Source organism: Sparus aurata, chromosome 17, assembly GCF_900880675.1.
Source record: "Sparus aurata chromosome 17, fSpaAur1.1, whole genome shotgun sequence".
NCBI classification, from domain to species: Eukaryota; Metazoa; Chordata; class Actinopteri; order Spariformes; family Sparidae; genus Sparus; species Sparus aurata.
The window spans coordinates 13,756,223-13,774,896 of NC_044203.1; the positions used below are offsets into that span (position 1 = coordinate 13,756,223).

The 18,674-nt window shown below is 38.3% G+C and overlaps 1 long non-coding RNA gene across 1 annotated transcript; it reads right to left on the reverse strand.

The window, feature by feature from the left end:
- Positions 1 to 36: 36 nt before the first annotated feature.
- LOC115566628 (uncharacterized) lies at positions 37 to 14,249 on the reverse strand. Its single transcript, XR_003981058.1, has 2 exons — positions 13,898 to 14,249; positions 37 to 3,316 (listed from the first exon to the last, which is right to left on the reverse strand). It is a non-coding gene; the product is annotated as an uncharacterized LOC115566628 (long non-coding RNA).
- Positions 14,250 to 18,674: the final 4,425 nt, after the last annotated feature.

An 18,674-nucleotide genomic window follows, 5' to 3' on the forward strand; every position in this document is an offset into this window, starting at 1 on the left:
AAAACAACACAATAATGAAGACGACACACACAAAAGCTCATCAACAACGTAGATGTTTTTATTATTGCACTTGCAATCAATAGACATCGGATGTATTCTTACTGTTATTGCAGCCTACATATTCAAGTTCAGCATGCAGTTCGCTAGCTATGAGCTTGCATAACAAAACTGTTACTGACATGTAATAGAGCCATAGTCACTCAGCAGGTTGGAGCACCTTGCTTGCTTGTGTTCAAAACACTGAATTAAGTGATACATGTGAGTAAGTGATCCCTGGAGAGCTGCTGATCACCAATATAGACAAAGCTGGGTCTGTGAATTCAATCAAATCTCACATATTAGGATAACATTTTAATGAAGGGACTCATTACTATTGTTTTCATAATTTGAGTTGGAGAAAATCAGTCAGTTCAATCAGGCAGTTGTATTATAGACTTAATTGATCAAACAATACATGCATTGCTAAAAGGATTATTTCTTCAAAATATTGTAGAATTAGATTAATTATGTTTCCTGACTCCATCAGAAAGCAGATTCAGTCATTAAAATTATTAGTGATCTGTAGGCATAGCCAAGGCCCTTCAAGTGAACAGTGTGATCTCCCCTTTATTCTCAGATCACACAGTTTTAGCTGTTAATTTTCAGATGACTTTCTATTTGGCTAAATAAAAAGTAAGTTAGCGGAGAGGCCACGTAGGAAATTTAAATATGCATTACAAGTCCTTTAGTCAGTATTTGGGCCCTTAATCTTAGTGTTGTAAAAAGTGGAGATCAGGTAACGTGCCACCTTCACACTGTCCCTTAATTCCACATCTAACAATGTCATGGGCAAACAAAGGTAAAATCCTTGCTTGTCATCTGCCTACAGGCTATTTCATTTGCCGTTATTTACAGTATGTGGGTGGAATAGGTTACCGAAAGCCAAAGTCTAATTCAAAACAGTCAATGCAGCATTCCCTGGATGGGATATACGGGAATTATACCAACACAGCCTCTATACACAATATTTGAGCACATGAGTCCACCCTGCGTCATCAGATTGCAACATGGAAAATTACGGTAACTGAAGATGATTGATTTCATTTTGACAGTGAGAATTACTGCTGTCAGTCAGTTTAATATAGAGCCGTGATTTGTGAAATCAGATGGCGTAGTTCATGTAGTCACGTGATTTCACAGGAGCATGTTGATATGAGCAAACAGGTACGAAATCATGGCACAGTAAGTGACTTAGAGGACTGAAACAACATTTCAACAGGATGACACGACATTCTGAGTTGCAGGTATTTTGATTATATTCCAAAACACTTATCAGTGCGAAGCTAGTTTCACGGTGAGGTTTGATGGTTTGCATTTCAAATATTGCTTAAGAGAGTTGATTAAGACATGTCCTCTCGCTTAATTGTCCTTGAGCAGAGCTCTCAGCCTCCAACAACTCCAATATGTATTTTTAATATAAAACTACAGACTGTGGTTGTGGGTCCTGATGTTGAAAAAAAGTTAAGGATAAAATGAATCAAAACATAATGAAAACAGTATCTCTGAACAGAGAGGCAGGTACATGTCGTTCCTGACATAATCACACTGGTGTTAGCTGGTCATCCTTAAAGCATTTCACCTGCTCACAGATGCACTCTCCTGTAAAACACATGTACAGTTTCTTTAGATAACACGGTATACCTACCTTTCTATTTGTGAAATAGAGCTAACACTAATCAAAGTCATTCTATGAATATAACACTTCCAAAAAACATTTTCAAAATGCAGCTGTTACATTTGTGGTTATTATAATGAATATAAATAAATCAAGTGGATTGGGTCCCACCTTGCATTTACAACACAAAAATCAGAAAAGCATATATGAGAGGTGAAGAGATAACGTCATACAGTCTGTCCCAGTGCATTTATATTGTATACTCTGTTATCCCATCATAAATCACTGTTTACAAACCTTTCAAAATGTAAATGTCTCTTCGACAGTTATAATCATTAATCAAAACTGTATGTTATTTGTGTCACACAATGCCTGTACTTACACTAAAAGCCCAATGAATAAATAAAGCAATAAAACATCTTTAAACGCACACACTTGAGGATTGAAAGTATTTCAAGAGATGGTGCAACACTGCAGGTAGACAGTTAAGGCTTTAGTTACAATACAATTTGAATCAGAAGCATATTGTCAGCATATATCCTCCTGTGACCACTGGGTCTAGATTAAGAACACAGGGTTAAAAATCTGATTTACAGTTTGTGAAAATCCCACTGAAGTCTAATCTCTGATTCAACCCACTCTGCATCAAGCACACTGCCTCTGCATTCAGCGTATCTTTGTAAGTTGTTCCACTTTGTATGCCTGTGTCTGTTAACACAAAAAAAAACAGATCACATGCATGTATTTCCGTTGACAGTGTGCATTTTATCGTTTTGCATCGAATCTATTATATCCTCATCTCTAGGCCAATACTACAATTCCTTCAGCATGTGAAAATAGACCATGTCTGTTAAATTTAGACCTGTCAATCACTGCTCCTGTCAAACAGAACTTCGTGATATTTGTACACTCAACCAAATATAACACATAGTTTATAATATGTGAGGGAAGAGATTGAAGGTTTAAGCTGTGTTGCTAATAAAAACAGCAAGGTGGAGAAATAAATAAAATACAAAACAAAAATGTTTTCTTTCTTTCTTTCTTTTTTTTTTTTTTTTACCTCAACAGGAACAGATTCAGATGTTTGCATGGCTCGCTCAAAAGTTCAAAATAGTTTCCTTTTTTTTGATTGTGAAATGGTAGTTTGACATCAAAACTACTGTATATTCAAAATGACTTTATCTAGGACAAAGATTATAAAGCAGATTGTTTAGTTTAATAATTGTTTCAAGGTTAGATTAAACTCACCTGCAGAAGGATGTGAATACTAACTATATATTCATCGTTTTATTCAGGAGTCAGTTTAAATATATTTCGTATGTGATGCTTAACCCAATATGGGTCACATTCAATCCTCTCTATCCGGGTTTATCACAAGAGATCTCTCGGCTCTAGGACACATGAGGTTAAACATCCAGTTTTGTTTGATCCTGGAGAGATCCTGCCAAAGATTAATCCATAATGCCTGTGAAATGGCCCTTCATCCAACAGGCTGTGCTGAAATAACACAGACTGTTCTGTTCCCAAACATGCTGTGGCTCTCCAATGACCCAATGTTGCACCACTTCAGGGAGCCCACACAGCACTTGTTCTTCCAGCTGGAGAGGCCGTTTCATTTTCCATCGTGGCAGCGCGAGGAGCTCGCTGGATGAGCATTTACACCTGCAATTTATTGATAAATGTAGATTGGTACGGACATCAAGACAGCATATTTTAGAGACAGCATAATGTAACGGTGATGAAAGATTTATGTGCATGTAAACAAATGTGGTACATAAAAAGCTTGCCTTTATTAAAAGCACATGATTGATGGAATATACTTAATATTTATTACAAGTTGACAGAGAAATGTCTCAAATGCAGACTAGACATGTTAAGATTGATTTCTAGATGGGTTTTCCATAAAGACTGAATTATTTTGCATCTTTGCTGGGAATATTTGGCTGCTCTCTAGTGTTATACACCTTTATCATTACTCCATGGAGCTAGTCTGATTATTGACTGAATAAATAAGAGCAGATAAAAAAAATTATAATACAGACCAACGCAATGTAAGGGATTGCATACATTTTTATTTGCACCACACACACACACCTGTGCAGACCCAGTAATTATCCCCACTTGTTCACTCATCCGGCTTAATGCACGATTGTAAGGAAACTACATGTGTGTGTATGTGGCTCCTGCTAAACCGAGGACGACCCCACGATAACACAGAGCCCAGAATAACACAAATAGCACACAAACACTTGAAAAAAACGGGAAGGTTTTGGTCTCCCTGGGGGTTAATATTCACGAGGGGAAGCACAGGTCACATTCAAGCTGTTTACATCTGCGTGTGTGTACAACTTAGTGTGAACGTGTTTCCTTGCTGTATGGATGTGTGTATGCTGTTTGTAGAAAGAGCAGTAAAGGATATACAGTAGCGTGCGTGCTCAAATGTGGGTATTTTTGATACAAATACACATATATACATGTGTAAGCCTGCGTACCTTTATGTGATGCATATAGCTTTCTTAGAACTTTCTTTCTTGATTTCATGCGTAAGCATATGTGTTCGATGCTGTGTATTAGTGAGGAACAGAGACGGAGTAAGAATCCTAAGATCCCAAGAGAGCGAAACACCGCACACACACATACACTGGGCCAGGGCCTGAGGGGTGTGGCTCCTTTCTTTAACTGTGAAAGAAAGGGGCAGGACACAGCTATAGATAGGGGCAGACAAAACAAACACCCCCCCCCCACACACACACACACAAGGACACACACACACACAGACACACACACACAGCGACAGTAGCGCAGGACAAGGAAGCTGCAACATGGAAGGAATGTTTGTTTTGGACTGACACTCTCCTGTAGAGGGTTGTGACTTATGGCATACATAATTTCTTTTAAAGAAACTGTACAGCTGGAGATGTCTGAAGCTGTGACACGAGTTTAACATATACTCTATTTATTTCTCAAGGTAATACATGCGTGTTTTTTATGAATATATTATTTCACCAATTTAAACGTGGACAATGAGACACATAAGTCAGAGTGTATTCTATATAAAATATAAAATAGAACATAAATGGTCTAATTTATATCGTTTGCTACGTGTCTCTGTTCACTGAAAGTGTGTTTTACACACAACATGCAAACATTGCATCATCTAAACATTACCTTATTCGCCACTTCTTTCTCTTTTTTTGACAGCAAAAACACGACAAGATCATTAGCCACAACATAACTTCAATCAAAACGAAGTGCTAACCTGTTAGGTGTCACTTTTCAAAGTTGTAATCCAGTGTGTGAAGAGGAGGATACAGAAATGACATCCTAGAAGAAGGTGAAAGGACACTGCAGGGACCAGATGTTTGACTCAGGCTACAGTGGGATTACGAGGATTGGCCAGTATAAGCCGATATAGGAAACAATGTGAAGGAGACACTTGACAGTATTGGCAGAGTGGTGCTATATAGTGGTGCTATAATGCAATATGGGAAGCCATATTGAGGAGAGAGAGTCCTTTGTCATTTCCAAACTGCTGACGGGAAAATGAATAGAAAGGATGCTGTGGTGCTGAACTAATACAGAAACCTAATTTCCACAGCAGAGCCAAGTGGGATTTAGTGTTGACCACACTAGACATCAAAAGCACTCCCTGCTCATTTAAAACAACAGCCCGGATGACATTTCACCTGCCTTCTATGAATCCTGTATTATTACAGTGGTAGCCAAGGCTCAGTCCCTGCATCTATACTGCATTAGTGGTTGCCATGGTAAAAAGTCCTCCATCCCGCATCTATCCTGCGCAGACAGAGAGGCAACACTCATACCGATTTTTGCTGGAGGAAATTGAGGGTCTGAGAGTCAGAAACAGCTGAAACCCGATGACAGCTATTCGCAGTTACACAATACAGCTGTGTGATGTACTAGCACTGAGATCTACTAGAGAAATCACGCTGAGATTTCTTGCTATGTATCCATCACACCTTCACTGCAAAGTAACGACATGGTGACTAGCACAGCAAGCCTACGGTCAGTGAAGGCCACAGGGTGTGTTCACAGATATCTGCAGCTTATTGTTTGGAGCACTTTATTTTTAAGACAATTTAAACAGCATGTCTCTGTTTTATTTAACAGGACAGATAGAGGGAGAGACAGAGGGAGGCCATACCCTGGGTTTCCATCAACATGACACTATGTGGCTGGTGCAATAACACTGCTCCCTGATATTTCATTACATCTCATGATGTCATGTTCAAATTAAACTCCGCATGGAGAGATGCTGCAGTCGAGGGGTTTAGAGCCTCTAAAAGTCATTTATCAGCTGGATTATCGTCAACAGCTGCTCATTAGAGCCAGTCACATCTGGATTTATATGCCATTCGTGTCACATACACAGCATGTTCTAATGACTGTCATTATTATTGTCATTATGAACTCAGAAATAATTTCAACAAACCACACAAGGGTGTGAATGGGAGTTTGATGGGAAATAGCAGGGGAAGTGCACTTTTAGATATAGCTCTACATTGATTTTAAGTCATGATATAGCCGATGTAGTTTATTTTAGATAGATGTACTAGAAAAAACTTAAATCATGCAAAGCTAAAATGACGCCAGCCAGTGCTGTATATTATAGCCAGTGTATGATATACGGAAAGGGGGAAATAAAAGATCAAATGTGAGAAATAAACCTTCATGATTAACTGTTGATTGTGTTAAATAAAACAATTACTGATTAATATTATCAAACCAGTTTAATAAATCAAGTGGATTACTTTTCATTAATAAAAGAAGGATATTAACTGATAAAAAAAAAGGATCTCATAAAATACAACCAAACACTTTTTTCCAATAAAAAGTTTAAAGGAATTTGATAATTATGAATGCTAAAATAAAATTAGTGGAATAACTAGCGCTACAACATGATTTAAATTGTAAAACTAAATCACGTTAAAGTCTGCACATGAAAAGATGACACTAACATTGGCTGCCTGAGCCTGGCATCCTTCCTGAGCTGGGGAGAGCACTCCCTGAGAGCACTGATTACATTCAAATTAATCTAATAAATCACGACTGAGCATACATTTCCACCCATTCAATAATTATAATTTGGTTAGCCCAAACAATTTCAAGCAATAACAGCGACATAAGCAGCTGTATCACATTTATCTGAAATCATCTTTCCGCAGCACAAAACAACATCCTGCACGGCTGCCTCCACTTCACCTTCAGCTTAATCAATTTAGGAAGCCAATTTTCTTCCAAACATTCCAATACTGGGAAGGACAAGGTTGTTATATCCATCTTATTAAGAGTGAATACTCTATCATTAGCAAATCAATTGCACTTTCTATTCACGTGTGGAAATGACTGGACCGAGAATAAATCGACGCCCTCCCCCTCCCGCACAAAGCCTGCTCCACCAAGCTATATGTGGAGTGAGAAATCCTCTTCTTGTTCAAATTATTTGGAATTGTCCTTTAAACTTCTCCTTTTGCTCCAAAGCAGCTTATAGACAACAATGTCAGGTTGGCCCATAGACGACCTCTAGCATGACTGATCCTCTGTAGCTCTGCCTAGTTCTGTGTGTGCGTGCGTGTGTGTGTGTGTGTGTTCATGATTCGGAGAATCTTGACATAGACAGAAAAAGAAAGAGAGAAAAATAGACAACAGAGAGGGAGTATTGTGGATGTTAAATGTCAGATTAAAAGGCTGTGGCACACACACAAACACACACACACACACCATCAGGATGACAATTCTCTGTTTACATAGACCGTTGGCCTTGAATAGCAGCTCATAGCACAGGCCACAATCAGAGCGAACAGGACTGAATTGATGCTTTCAATGATGAGGAGATGCTCCTTTTAAATGTTAAACGATAATGTGGCTTAACATGCTAATAATCCTGCTTTAATAGACTTCTACACCTTCACACTAAGCTCTGTATCTACAACTCAGTCAGTGCTACTCCAAAACAAACAAAAGCAGGTGGTGTTTATATTTCTGTTGAAAAAAGAAAGCAAGACAGCCACCAGACACCAGTGAAGTGGTGGATGCTATTTATCTTCTGTCTTACTGTTGTTTAAGCAAGCACCATACAACTGAATTCATTCCAAAATCTACAGAGCCTCAACACAAAATTTAATTGTGGTACATAACTACTGAAATTCATCTCACATCAAATTATTTTGTAAAAGAACGAACAGATCAACTACATATTTTCTCCAGCAAGTACACTAAAACTAAATACACAAATACACCTGGACAACTTAACACACACATCACCTCAATATAGAATACACGATCATACATAGTAACAGGCAACCTTGAGCAGCTTGTGACTATTGAAATCTTTTTCAGAAGAAAATAAGAGGAGAAACATGTGAGAAATAATAAGAATAAAACACACTCTTGGTCTTGAATTGATTTCAAGGCCTTGAAGGTGAATCACAGCATCAGCTGATTCACAGTACTTAAGCAACTACAGAAATCTTATCATTTTGGTCTGTTGAAGGCAAGGTTAAGTGTATAAGCATAGAGGTATATATTACCTGTTGAGATAAGAAATACGCAGCATGATAATAAATCTGAAAGATGTGAGCATTTGTTATCTTGAGAGATAAGAAATATGCAGCATGATGATAAATATGAAGGAAGCTTCACTTAAAATGATTTTCATCTCTTCGAACAGTCTGATCAAAAGCCTAAGAATATATGTATTATTTAATCACAAGCCTCGTCAACATATGGCTTTCTAGCTACTAATACCTTCAGCCGTACACCGATGTGATCCAGCACACACACATAAACGCAACCGACACAGACATAGAGCAACACAAGCTATTTGATTACAAGCTGTTTGTTTCAGGTGACTGCTTGATGGTTGAACTAAGCAATGATGCGTGAAGAACACAATTGACATCAGGACAGAGCAAAAAAGAGCAAAAGTTCAACACTATTGCATGCTTTATGTTACCTGATTATAAGCAATGCAGCTGACACAACACTTTTTTACATTATAACTTTCGAATAAACCATCTCAGAGCAGAACCCAAATTGAAAAAAAAAAAGTGCAAAACCTCACACTTTACTGTCACAACACTTATTTGACTTTGCACACAAACATGATCCATCAGATAAGGTGTGTTAAGATGTCAAACCACCTGAAAGCCAGAGGGGGAGCTATGCTGTTCAAATACGTAAAGTCTGCTTATTAGATATAATCTATCAGTTTGTATTTTTTGCAAGAAATGTAAAAACAAGTGTCCTAATTAACTTCACTAATCTATCTCTAACATATCTTTGCAATAATAATAATTATAGTAGTAGTTATAACAATAACAACAATAATAATATAAAATATACGAATACAACATCAACAACAACAACAATAATAATAATAATAGTAATAATAAATCCACCCATTTTAAAGATTTATTTGGTTGAAGCTAAAATAGTTGTTAAATACTGCAACAAGATTCATAGGCACATTATGTTTGTTGGAGATTTTGTACATGCTTTGATACATTGAGATCCTAAACTCCATTGTTTACATTTTGAGCTTAAAACAATATATTAATGTTGATCATCAATTATCTAGAACATTTTGGTGCATTGACTAAATAAGTCTAAAGAAGTATTTACAATATATAACATAATACAACATTATCATTATATTTGAAAAAGTAAATTATGTATTTATTTGAACAGAAATAAGTAATTCCATAACATTTAATTTGATTTAACTTGGCATTAAACTACGTTGATATGAATCAGCTGTTGTTCTCACAGAGTTCATTTCAAAGATATAACGTGTTTCTGTGTTGGATAACCTTGAATGTTTTATAAGATGACTAATATCTGTTATGTTTTCACATACCTCATCATCATATAATAGATAATATAATAAAATGACAGGAATACTGTACATTACTGGAAATGTGGTTATTTAATAGAAGCTGTGAAGCTTCATGTTAATGGTTTGCAGTTATCTAAAATAAAACAAAACAACTACTGCAAAGTCAGATTACATTGTGACACTTAACATAATGGACAATAATAAATGTATCTTAAAATATATGCAGTGTTCTGTAGAAAGGAAATGGAGCTTACAGTTGTTTTTATTTTACAGGTTTCATAGTATTTAGTGCCCATATTCAAATATCCAGAATTTAGAAAAATTAATTTGTATTTTTTTTTTATAAAATGCTAAAATAAAATTTTATTATAATAAAATCTATTGAATCCCTCCTGACCACATGCAGCAATATTGAGGAAGTTTTAAATGCATAAATGTAAACATGTGAGATATGACTGTTCCAACTTTCATGCTTTTATCAAAAAGATTACACAACGATTTTGCACAACTCCACCCTTCTATAGCAAGGAAAGCCGAAGAAAACAAATCAGTATCGGATGAAAATCTGAAGCGACAGAGGCGACACAAGCTTGTAAACAACAGCCATGGTTGCCACTTTGGCTCTCTGTCTCACTGACCGCTCTGTTAATCCACTTAAGACACAATACACAACAGACCCAGCTACATGATCCCACCAATTTATCATTAAAAACATTCTATTTCAGGTGTTCCCCCACTGTTATAAAAATCATGACTTTTGGGGTAAAAATGACTGAAATCGCAGGATTTTGACGTGCAGACATTAAAGGAAAAACAGCATCCCTGGGTCATCGGGACCTGGCTGTGGTCTGTGTAATTTTTCACGGTGTCTTCTCCCTCGCTCTTTCCTCTCTCCTCTGCATTACCTTAACAAAAGACTCACACACACACATACATCCACTCCACCAGTGTGACAGACAGGGAGACAAAATGGCTGAATGGTGATGGAGGAGCTGCATGTTCCTTTATGTGTCGACTAATCAGCCAGTACTAACATGTGTCAACACTACACTCACAATCTTCTCCGAAAGGGGACATTGTCCCACAGACAGAAGGAAAAACTAACACTCCTTCGATATCCTGACAACAAATGTGGGGCAGATAAATAAAGCTTTGGTCATTGTCAGGATATCTGCAGCAAAATATCAAGATTATTATTCTCACAAGGAAATGTTTGAGGGAAAGGCATACATTTATTTAATTTTAGTTGATGTATTTTTTAAAACCATTTCTCGTATGCTGTATTAAATCGAAGCTACTGGAGGAGGTTTTATAACAACGGCTCCTCCGTGACAGCAGAGGGCTGGCCGACGGCTACCTTTTGAAGCTTGCTGCAGCAGCACTGATATCCTTCACCACACGTACACAGTGTCATCAGTAGTCTGCAAATCCTGCTTGTCTCCACTTCTGCTGTATTTTATTAATATAATTGACAGCTGACAGTATCATCAAATACAAAAAAAATATTCTGTTGATACTGTATATCTCAAGTCAACCCAGACCATTGAAAATAGAAAGTAAAAAGACTGTGATAGATAGATAGATAGATAGATAGATAGATAGATAGATAGATAGATAGACAGATAGATAGATAGATGTGTTTCTAAAGTAGGGTGAATAAATAAATGCTTTAATTTTTTTTAACAATAAAATCATTTAGATCATCCTCAATCCATTCCCCAGTTATCATATCACAGGAATATCATACAGTAATAGAGATAACTGAAAATTGTATTGACACGGAACACATGCGTTGTTAAAAATGAAAAATGATAATAATGAAAGCTAATTCGACACATAGCCACACTGTGGTATGGTGGGTCTTTTGTGAGCCTGTAGATTTTTCTTGTTTTGCACGAGTCAAGCCCCTCTCTCTCAACCATCGTGCATTTTTACACTGTAAAAAGGACAGAGATAGAGTGAGAGGAGAGAGGGAAAGAGGTGGAGAGATAATGAACCTGTGTCTGCTACTGCTATAGGCAATCAGGAACTAACCTTGTGAATAATCAAGGCTTGGCAGACTCGTGAGAGAGGGGGTGAGAGAGGAAGAGAAAGAGAGAGCGACTATAGCACCAGTCTCTAATCCTATCAGTCCGGTCCTTGGTGTGTGTGTGTGCGTGCGTGCGTGCGTGCGTGCGTGCGTGTGTGTGTGTTTGTGTGTGAGTGAGGTTTGCTTCTTTAGGACAGCTCCCACTGCGAGCACTGAAAAGCAACCTGAAATCAAAGCCTAAATGCATCTGTGTTTATGTTTATCACACAATGGCAAACCTTCTCTCACTGAGGCCTTCTATACATCTGAATCGCTCTCTACGGCTCTGTGTCTTTCTCTGCCTCGCCATGCATTTCCAGGATTTTATTTTGTGTGTTGTGTGTTACATGTCGGTGCGTTCCCCTTGAAATGGCTTTCTTTTTAAGCTGTGCATCACTGTCAACTGTACAAAAAATGACTGTAGGGCTCGTGCAGGGTAAAAAGGCATGTATAACCTCTAACACTGGCATGCTGGTTTTAGAGTAGGGTAAGGGGGAAAGTACATATTGTATTTGCATATAACAGTGGTGTGACATTGCTGTATGTTTGGTGAAGGGGGGTCAAGTAGTTGAGGATAGCTTTAAAATAAAAATAAAAGGACAGCAAGTGATGGCACAGACAACTATAAGTTGTCAAAAATTAGCCAAAAGGAAACAAATGTTAAAAGTTTATATCATAAGCTTAACATATTAAATAGTCCTGCATGGATTACAGCAGGACTAAAATCATATCCTTGTGTTTTCTCAACACGTATGATGTCTGTACATGCTTCCTACATAACAACTGCAAATTGCATGCAGTTCTCCTTTTTGACAAGGACAGATTTGGAACAAATTACCCCTGCTCTGTGCGTGTAAAGGTGTGTATGTGGAAACACAAACAACGGCTGATGCTGTGGACAGGTGGACAGAAGGTCGCCCTTCCCCACTAACATGCACACGAGCATTTTAACACACACCACGTATGTGTTAGCATGTTTGCGTCACCACAAATCTCACATACTAAGCATATATAACTGGGCAGAGTGCAGAGCTAGTAACTCTAACTAATGCATTGTTCGACATGCACACAAACACGCACACCCATACAGCCTCCTAACTTGTGTGCAAAAAATCGGAACATCGGAATAATCGTTGACGGAAAAGCACAAAACAACTCCAAATGCCAAAATAAAAGAATTGCACGACAAAAATCAATGTAACAACAATGGTTCTTAGAAACAAAAATGACAAAGCTTCGTCTTCTGCCTTACGAAGCCGTCCGCTAAAAGCATATTTCTCGCCCTCCATCTTACAGCTGGCTGGCCGACAGGCAGACAAAGAGACACTACCGCAGTGTGAAAATATACTGACGTAGCTGGCTTCTCTGTGGCTGAGATCGGTCTGTTCGTGTGTGTGTGTGTTTGTGTGTGTGTGTGTGTGTGTGTCTGTGTGTGTGTGTGCGTGTTTATGTGTGTGTGTATGCGAGTGTGTGTCCATGCTTTAAGCATCAAAGTAAATTTGCATGTTATGTTTTGGAGCGGATGCACATGCAACTTTACTTTTGAATATGCGGCAAGTTTATGTCTATGAGTATGTATGAATGTTCACTGTTCTGATTGTATATGCATGTATGTCTTCTTCATGTGTTTTGTTGATATGCTCTTGTGCGTTCATGTGTGTATTTCAGGAGCACAGTGGGGATGGGCATGTTGTAGCTGTAGCAATCTGAATTCCTAGCATCTCAGTGTTCGCTCTTCTTTCCTTCCTCCTTTCTCACTTGATACCTCTCCTCTCCTCTCCTCTCCTCTCCTCTCCCACCCTATCCTATCCTATCCTCTCCTCTCCTCTCCTCTCCTCAGACTATTCCACAATGCTAGTTGTAAATAAAATTGCAGAGCTAGAATTTTAATGACGGTCTCTTCTTCCCTATTGTCTGGTTTCTGCCTAGACAGACACATAGAGGCGTTTACGGAGGATAACAACACACATTCATGCAGAACATATTCAGAATCTATCTCCACCATACCAATAATAATGTTACTACTACTAAAACTATACCGTTGCAATACAAGCTGAATGGATTCGACTGTTTCTATCAGACATAGTGTTAAGATGTTCTCATTGGTTAGCTTAGTGTTAGCTTCTTGATGAATCATGTTAACTAGCTATTTCATGAAAAAAATACTAATACTAGGTAATTTTCTGTCCAGCAGCCATGTATTTGACACAGCTATACACATATACCAAATGATATTAGAATCATCCACCATTATAAAACCTGAATCTGAAGAGGTGTATGCATAACACGAGTGATAGTGTGTGGTGCAGATGCTCACCTGTGTGACGGCCTGCAGAGGGCCAAGCCAGACAAGAGACAAAGAATGGGTCATCAGCTAACCCTTAAAATCCCATCAACTAAGAAGGAAAAAAAGGAAACCTTAATACAAACTAAAATAGTAAAAAATGGTCCCCTATCTTTGGTGTGGGGTGATATCAAAAAGTAATAAGAGTAGGGTAGAGAGAAAAAAGATGTTGAGGACAGAGCAAAAAATCATAAAAAAAGAAAGGGAGAGAGATTGAAAGATTGAGAGATTGAGAGCAGAGGCAAGCTAGCACTTCACTGATCAACTTTCAACTTTGAGAACAGGAGCAACAGATGCAGTGGTGGTGTATTGTGGAGGGTATTAGGGTGAGGGACACCCCAAAATCTCCCCCGCTGCGTGTATGCGTTTGTTTGTGTGTGTGTGAGTGTGACAGCAGGGAGCAGCTCAGCGCAGGACGCTGCACACAGCAAGGGGCCATTAGACATGGTGGGGTGACCCACATAAAAGACGCACACACACAACCATGAAACTTTCCTTTTTGCAGCCAATGTGCCATGATAACCATAAAGCCGGGATTCTTTAGCATTGGGTTTAGCATGGCCATTGTCACATGGTTCTCAGGTTCTCACAGTGTAGGATTTGGTGGGCAACTGCTGGTCCAATAAGCCACAATATATTCAGCACAAATCTAACAAACCCTTTTCATCAATGGAACACATTATTCCTGCTCAATTTTCTGAGTGAAAACTTCTCACAGTGGATGCTGTACTTCTCTATACTAAGTCTCAACTCACACTGCATAAACTCATGCCATGAAGGGCTAATTTCTGTAATTCTGTCAGCATTTATTAACTGACTTGTGGTGATAGATGGGGAGGAACAGCATGTGGTGGGCTGTGAATATGGGCTTCATTCCAGCACATACAACTATATGCAATAACACAACAAACTACAGCCACAAAATCAAGAGGGCTGGAAGGGGTTAAAATGGTGAAAAAAAGGCTAAAAAGTTGAAAAGTTAAAGGCTGAAAGAGCTTAAAAGGGTGGAAAAAAGCATGAAAAGGATGGAAAAGGATGAAAAGCTGTAGAGTGAGAGGGCCGAAAAAGGTAAAACAGGTGTAAAAAGGATGAACATGTAAAAAAGAGGGCTGAAAGAGCTCAATAAGGTGAAATAAAGCTGTAGAGTAAGAGGACTGGAAGAGGTTAAATGGTGAAAAAAAGCTAAAAAGCTGAAAAGTTAAAGGCTGAAAGAGCTTAAAAGGGTGAAAAAAGCAGGAAAAGGATGAAAAGCTGTAGAGTGAGAGGGTCAAAAAAGCTAAAACAGGTGAAAAAAGGATGAAAATGTAAAAAAGTTAAAGGGTGAAAGAGCTTAAAATGGCTGCACATAAGCTGCAGCAGGAGCAACCATGGAGCAAGCCAACAAGATATCCTACATTTCTATGTATATATTGTCTATGTCAGTGGTGTCAAACTGATCAGTAAAGGGCCACAGTGGCTGCAGGTTTTCATTCCAACCAAGCAAGAACACACCTGATTTGGAAAAATTTGGCAGAAAAAGCTGAATATTTCCAAAAGTATAAAAGGTAAAAACAAGAAAAATAGACGCTATCATGTCCTTAAAAAGCTGAACATTTTGATACTTGAATGGTTTCTATAGCTCAATATTTGTAGGAGAAGAAGCGTGCCGAAAAACGTACAGGAGTCAGGAATAATACATTCCAGAAGAACAATAGTGTGAATGCCTTTAGCATTCAAACTAATTAAAATGTCAGAAAGTTTCCCTGGGCATGTGCAATAGGTGATTTGATTCTGTAAAATGATTGTCGCTGGCATTATTTAACATCGACATACTTCTGAAATTAAGACACCATCTCTTCTCTAATCTTTCATTGTACTTTCTAATAACTACAGTTATCACTGTAAACTGGCATCAAATGTGTATTTTTTATTGAACATAACTTAAAAGTAGAGCCCGATCAATATATCTGTTGCCAGATATCATTGGCCAGTATTGGCCAATCAAAGATATATTGGTGTCAGCACATATGATAGAATAGTCTTTATTGTCATTGTACAGGAGAGTACAATGAAATTGTATATGATGTCCAATATGCGCTGATATGAAAACTTTTTTTAGACATTATAATGTAGAAAAATATGTTTGGGCTGATTTAAACTATTAAATTCCCATTGAAGTTCACTGTGTCAGTGCACTGAAACATTTTAGACTATAAATTTGATTGTTAAACTGTGAAATAATTTGCCTCCATAACATATCTAATTTTTACCCCCTTTCATTATGGGTACCAACACTGATCCAAACATTGAGTATTGGTCGGGCTCAACAGACAGTAGAGCATATTGTGTAAAAAAACATGAGACTGTAAAGCACAACAATGTGTTAATGATGTCAGATATACCACTGTATAAACTGTCTATTTCAGTAAGTCACACATACCTAAATCAATAATAGATGGACCTTGATAAACATTTACAAAATACACGCTTAGAACTACAACTACACTTCATCTAGTGGTGTAACTGAGATGTTGGGCAGGGAAACTCTATGCACCTCACTAATTTCGTTGTGATACATTTCGATGCATCAAAACCTTTGATTTCTATCCATGATTAATAATTCATCTTGTGTGACTATTTGCAACTTTTAAAACTTGTCATATTTGTAATGATCCATAATTAAAATTAAAAAACAAATGAACCTCCATTACCTCCATTATCTCTGTTAACGCTCAGCCACCCTCACCAAAGCTCAAGAAGTAGCCTAGCTCAGCTCGTAAACACGATGCACATGCTTATGTCTGTTATGTTTCACCATCCTATTGGGTTTTAAATGTACGGTTATTGACTTTTCTGTATCAAGGCATAATCTTTCAAGTAAGAATCTAAGATTCAATCCCCCAACCCCACACCTACTGGGAATACATTACATGTAACTTAGATGGAGGCTTTTTTGCTTTTCGTTTCTTTTTTTTAATTAAAGATGACAATTTAATATTTATAACTGTGGCATTTAAGTATCTGTGCTAGCTAAGGAGAAGCCTGTCATGTCCATAGTGTGTAAATGGGCCTATTTTCCTTTTTCTATACGTAGTCCAGATTATCAATGAATCTTCCATCTTTGTCCACAACCTGTGCAAAACAAATCCAGTCCTGAGTCTATTCTATGTAACCGCTCTGAAGTAATAGGCCTGATCTGTTTTGGTTTTATGTTGTTTCCTTGCTGTATTTCATAACTTAAAGGGATATTCCGGTGTAAATTTAATCCATGGTCTAAATCACCGTGAAACTGTGTTAGACTCCCTCTTGAGAGATCAAGTTAGCGGACCGCTAATTTACGGAGTTTTATCAACCTCAGAAACGACCGCACAACAACAATACACTGCAGTAAATGGATAAACCGCCACCAAAAAGCCACAAATAATGCTCAGAACAGCACCAAACTTCAGCAACAGTACAAATAGGGTCTCAGCACATAGTCCGGGGCATCTAACCTCCGCTAGCTAAGCTGGATTTCTATTTCTACAGCTAAAAACAGATTTCAACTCTCCTCCATCAGCTTCCGGGTCGGGAAAGTCCCGATGCGACAATTACCGATTGCTCAATTCCGTTCATTTCCCTGTCCGCTCTCGATAATAACTGTTATAAACTGGCAGGTAAGACACATATGAACTTTGATTGCTTTTCCATGGAGTCATAATCATACATTTTCATCCATGAGCCGCTGAACTCTACTGCACTCGGTAATCGACTTGTCGGGACTTCCCGTCAACAGGAAGCTGCTGCAGAAGAGTGGTAAATTTTGTCAGCTTTTCAATAGAAATCCAGCTAAGCTAGCGGAGGTTAGATGCCCAGGACTATGTGCTGAGACCCTATTTGTACTGTTGCTGAAGTTTGGTGCTGTACTGAGCATTATTTGTGGCTTTTTGGTGGTGGTTTATATTTGGATCCATTTACTGCAGTGTATTGTTGTCGTGCGGTCGTTTCTGAGGTTGATAAAACTCTGTAAATTAGCGGTCTGCTAACTTGATCTCTCGAGAGGGAGTTTAACACAGTTTCACGGTGTGTTAGACCATGGATTAAATTTACACCGGAATATCCCATTAATAGATGACAAAGTTAATGTGTTCACTGAGGCTAACTTGTAATTCCTCCAATGTGGTGATAGTCATTGAACATTTCCCTTGGTGTAAACAAACTCAGAAATCTGTCTGCGCCCAGTAATCTATGCATTTGTTAATTTATGCAGTCCTGATAGTGATCTATTCACGGAAGTATATGTTCCTATATAAACAGGCACACTTTCAGAACGACAAGGCCAATTATTAATTTGACTAAGTTGAGGCAGCATCACGTTCTCCAGTAACTCCAACACACTGTTGTGTTCTGTAATAAATCTTGAGCCATGTCTTTTTTCTCTCAGATAATTACAATTTGGCTGCACAGCTCCTCTTCCTCACAGTGCTTCACAGCAGACAGATTGGTGTGTTGGTGAGTTGGCCTGCAGTTCTGAAACTCTCCTTCTTTCATTATCCTTATCTCTCCATATCGCTCTCTCTCCTGCCCCCACAACACACACACATACACACACACACACACACACACACACACACACACACACACACACACACACACACACACACACACATACTGTACATTGCCAGAGGGATTTGCAGCAGCTAGGCAGAGCGCAAGTGTGTGTGTGTGTGTTTGCACAGCAGGGAGTTGCCAATTACAGCAGTGATTAAAACCCAGTACTGTGGAAAGAGGG